This window comes from Furipterus horrens, unplaced genomic scaffold (genome assembly GCF_987537825.1).
Source record: "Furipterus horrens unplaced genomic scaffold, mFurHor1.1.pri manual_scaffold_9, whole genome shotgun sequence".
Lineage (NCBI taxonomy): Eukaryota > Metazoa > Chordata > Mammalia > Chiroptera > Furipteridae > Furipterus > Furipterus horrens.
Window position 1 is genome coordinate 103,409,036 of NW_028327179.1, and position 4,885 is coordinate 103,413,920.

The 4,885-nt window shown below is 60.5% G+C and overlaps 1 pseudogene; it reads left to right on the forward strand.

Annotated features, from left to right (window-relative positions):
• Positions 1–1,645: 1,645 nt before the first annotated feature.
• On the forward strand, positions 1,646–3,529 carry LOC150002413 (18S ribosomal RNA; annotated as a pseudogene).
• The last annotated feature ends 1,356 nt before the right edge of the window (positions 3,530–4,885 follow it).

A 4,885-nucleotide genomic window follows, 5' to 3' on the forward strand; every position in this document is an offset into this window, starting at 1 on the left:
GCCAGTAGCACATGCTTGTCTCAGAGATTAAGCCATGCGTGTGTCGGTACGCACGGCCGTTACAGTGAAACTGCGAATGGCTCATTAAATCAGTGATGGTTCTTGTGGTCGCTCGCTCGTCTCCTACGTGGAGAACTGTGGCCATTCTCGAGCGAATACATGCCGACGGGCTCTTGCCCCTCCAGTGGGCGGGGAGAGGCGTCCTCCGTCTGCCTGGCTTCCCGCCTCGGCGCTGTTGTTCTCGCTCGCTCACCTCCGCCAAGATCTGGTTGATCCTGCCAGTAGCATATGCTTGTCCCACAGATTAAGCCATGCGTGTGTCCGTACGCACGGCCGGTACAGTGAAACTGCGAATGGCTCATTAAATCAGTCATGGCTCCTCTGGTCGCTCGCTCATCTCCTGCGTGGAGAACTTTGGCCATTCTCGAGTGAATACATGCCGACAGGCGCTGGCCCCTCCAATGGGCGGGGAGAGGCGTCCTCTGTCTGCCTGGCTTCCCGCCTCAGTGGTGTCGCTCTCGCTCGCTCACCTCCGCCACTATCTGGTTGATCCTGCCAGTAGCATATGCTTGTCTCAGAGATTAAGCCATGCGTGTGTCAGTACGCACGGCCGTTACAGTGAAACTGTGAATGGCTCATTAAATCAGTGATGGTTCCTGTGGTTGCTCGCTCGTCTCCTACGTGGAGAACTTTGGCCATTCTCGAGCGAATACATGCCGACGGGCGCTGGCCCCTGCAATGGGCGGGGAGAGGCGTCCTCCGTCTGCCTGGCTTCCCGCCTCGGCGATGTCGCTCTCGCTCGCTCACCTCCGCCTCTACCTGGTTGATCCTGCCAGTAGCACATGCTTGTCTCAGAGATTAAGCCATGCGTGTGTCGGTACGCACGGCCGGTACAGTGAAACTGCGAATGGCTCATTAAATCAGTCATGGCTCCTCTGGTCGCACGCTCGTCTCCTACGTGGAGAACTTTGGCCATTCTCGAGCGAATACATGCCGACGGGCGCTGGCCCCTGCAATGGGCGGGGAGAGGCGTCCTCCGTCTGCCTGGCTTCCCGCCTCGGCGATGTCGCTCTCGCTCGCTCACCTCCGCCTCTACCTGGTTGATCCTGCCAGTAGCACATGCTTGTCTCAGAGATTAAGCCATGCGTGTGTCGGTACGCACGGCCGTTAAAGTGAAACTGCGAATGGCTCATTAAATCAGTGATGGTTCTTGTGGTCGCTCGCTCGTCTCCTACGTGGAGAACTGTGGCCATTCTCGAGCGAATACATGCCGACGGGCTCTTGCCCCTCCAGTGGGCGGGGAGAGGCGTCCTCCGTCCGCCTGGCTTCCCGCCTCGGCGCTGTTGCTCTCACTCGCTCACCTCCGCCTCTATCTGGTTGATCCTGCCAGTAGCATATGCTTGTCGCACAGATTAAGGCATGCGTGTGTCAGTACGCATGGCCGGTACAGTGAAACTGCGAATGGCTCATTAAATCAGTCATGGCTCCTCTGGTCGCTCGCTCATCTCCTGCGTGGAGAACTTTGGCCATTCTCGAGTGAATACATGCCGATGGGCGTTGACCCCCCAGGGGGCGGCTGAGGCGTCCGCCGTCCGCCTGGCTTCCTGCCTCGGCGCTGTCGCTCTCGCTCGCTCACCTCCGCCACTATCTGGTTGATCCTGCCAGTAGCATATGCTTGTCTCAGAGATTAAGCCATGCGTGTGTCAGTACGCACGGCCATTACAGTGAAACTGCGAATGGCTCATTAAATCAATGATGGTTCCTGTGGTCGCTTGCTCGTCTCCTAGGTGGAGAACTGTGGCCATTCTCTGGCTAATACATGCCAACGGGTGCTGATCCCCCTCGCAGGGGGGATGTGTGTATTTATCAGACCAATACCAACCTGGTCAGCCTCCCCTTGGCCGCCACCCCCTCCCCGCGGGGGTGGGGTCCCGGGGTGCTAGGGCTCCGGCAGCTCTGGTGACTCTAGATAACGTCGGGCCGATCGCACGCCCCCCGTGGCGCGGACGACGCATTCAAACGTCTGCCCTATCAACTTTTGGTGGTAGTCGCCGTGTCTCCCATGGTGAGCACGGGTGACGCGGAATTACGGTTCGATTACGCAGAGGGAGCCTGCGAAACGGCTACCAAATCCAAGGAAGGCAGCAAGCACGCAAATTACCCACTCCCGACCCGGGGAGGTAGTGACGAAAAATAAGAATACAGGACTGTTTCGAGGCCCTGTAATGAAATGAGTTCACTTTAAATCCTTTAACGAGGATACATTGGAGGGCAAGTCTGGTGCCAGCAGCCCCGGTAATTCCAGGTACAAATTGCGTATATTAAAGTTGCTGGAGTTAAAAAGCTCATATTTGGATTTTGGGAGCGGGCGGGTGGTCCGCCGCGAGGCGAGCCACCGCCCGTCGCCTCTCGGCGCTCCCTCGATGCTCTTAGCTGAGTGGCTCTTGGGGCCCGAAGCGTTTACTTTGAAAAAGTTAGAGTGTTCAAAGCAGGCCCGAGCCGCCTGGATACCGCAGCTAGGAATAATGGAATAGGACCGCGGTTCTATTTTGTTGGTTTTCGGAACTGAGGCCATGATTAAGAGGGACGGCCGGGGGCATTCGTATTGCGCCGCTAGAGGTGAAATTCTTGGACCGGCGCAAGACGGACCAGAGCGAAAGCATTTGCCAAGAATGTTTTCATTAATCCAGAACGAAAGTCGGAGGTTCGAAGACGGTCAGATACCGTCGTATTTACGACCAGAAACGATGCCAACCGCCGATGCGGCGGCGTGATTCCCATGACCCGCCGGGGAGTTTCCGGGAAACCAAAGTCTTTGGGTTCCGGGGGGAGTATGGTTGCAAAGCTGAAACTTAAAGGAGTTGACGGAAGGGCATCACCAGGAGTGGAGCCTGCGGCTTAATTTGAGTCAACACGGGAAACCTCACCCGGCCCGGACACAGACAGGATCGAGAGATCGATAGCTGTTTCTCGATTCCGTGGGTGGTGGTGCATGCCCGTTCTAAGTTCGTGGAGCAATCTGTCCGGTTAATTCCGATAACGAACGAGACTCTGGCGTGCTAATAAGTTATGCGACCCCGAGCGGTCGGCGTCCCCCAACTTCTTGGAGGGACAAGTGGCATTCAGCCACCGGAGATTGAGCAATAACAGGTCTGTGACGCCCTTAGATGTGTGGGGCTGCACGCTCGCTACACTGACTGGCTCAGCATGTGCCTACCCTCCGCCAGCAGGTGCGGGTAACCCGTTGAAGCCCATTCGTGATGGGGATCGGGGATTGCAATTATTCCCCACGGAGGAGGAGTTGTCAGTAAGTGCGTGTCATAAGCTTGAGTTGATTAAGTCCCTGGCCTTTGTGCACAGCGCCCGTCGCTACTACCGATCAGATGGTTTAGTGAGGCTCTCGGACCGGCCCCGCTGAGGTTGACCCACGGCCTCGGCGGAGCGGTGAGAAGAGTGCCGAACTTGACTGTCTAGAGGAAGTAAAAGTCGTTACAAGGTTTCCGTAGGTGGAGCTGCGGAAGGATCATGGACGTGGAAAGCGAGACAGAGAGCGGAGGAGTCAGTTCCTCCCTCTCGTGGGCTTTGTTCCCCGCGTGGACGTGGGTTTTTGGCCACGTGCGTGTGCGGGCCGACCGCCGTTGGCGGCCCGCGAGAGTCTCGGAGAGAGAGCGAGCAGAAGGGGAGTGTAGGCGCAGGGGAGGAGAACGGGGTGCTCAGGGAGGGCCGTGCGTGCCTCAGGGCGTCCCGGCCGGTTGCACCCCCATTGCCCGCCCGCCTGTGTGTCCGCTCGTCCCGCCGCGTCTCGTCCAACTTCGACCCGCCGCTCCCGGCGCTACAGTGGGCGTGTGGCTCCCGTTCCGTGTTTCGGGTCTCCCGGCGTCATCGCCCCCCCGCCGGCTGTGCCGGCCCCTCCCCTTCCCCCGACCGTGCCTCCCTGCTCACAATCCCGCTTCCCACCGCAGCCCCTCGCCTGCCAGCGCGGCGATAGGGGCCTGGGCTGCGCGGGTTTGCGGGGAGGCGCGGAGGGGTGTGGGTGCGGCGTTCGGTGGTTGGGGGGTTGTGGGGGATGTCCGGGTAGGCCCGGGATGCGTGAGGCGGGGAAAGGTGGCGACGTCATCGCGGTTGGGCGGCGGTTGTGTCGCCCGCTCCGTGGGTGTGTGGGGCGTGCCGCGTCCGTTCTCTCCGGCACGGCAACCCCCGCCGCTCGCTCTCCTCCACCCTTTCCAGGTACCTAGCGCGTTCCGGCGCGGAGGTTTAAAGACCCCTGGGGGTGTCGCGTGCCCGTCTCTGTTCGGGGGCGTTTCGTCCCGTTCGGGGGCGGGGCGAGCCGTCGGGTGAGGGGGCTGGGGGGATACGTTGCTGGCGTACCTCTCCCCTGCCCCGGTTGCCTTTTACTCACCCTTGCGCGGACTCCGCCTACCCGGGCCCACCATGCGCACTCGGTGACGATGGGGGCTCGTTAGGGAAGGCGGGAACCCCCCGGGCGCCTGTGGGGCCGTTATGGGGGACGCCGGGCCGCGTGGTCCCGGGTTTGTCGCTCCGGATGGAGCCCTGTGGTGAGACGCACTTGACGTGTCTGAGTGTGTTCTAGTCTTCAGTCGCTGGGCGGCCCAAGGGATGCTCTCCTCCCCGTTGGCAGGAGGGGCAGTGCCGCGCTTGGATCCGTAGGTGAAGCTGCGGAAGGATCATGGACGTGGAAAGCGAGACAGAGAGCGGAGGAGTCAGTTCCTCCCTCTCGTGGGCTTTGTTCCCTGCGCGGACGTGGGTTTTTTGGCCATGTGTGTGTGTGCAGGCCGGCCGCCGTTGGCGGCCCGCGAGAGTCTCGGAGAGAGAGCGAGCAGAAGGGGAGTGTAGGCGCAGGGGAGGAGAACAGGGTGCTCGGGGA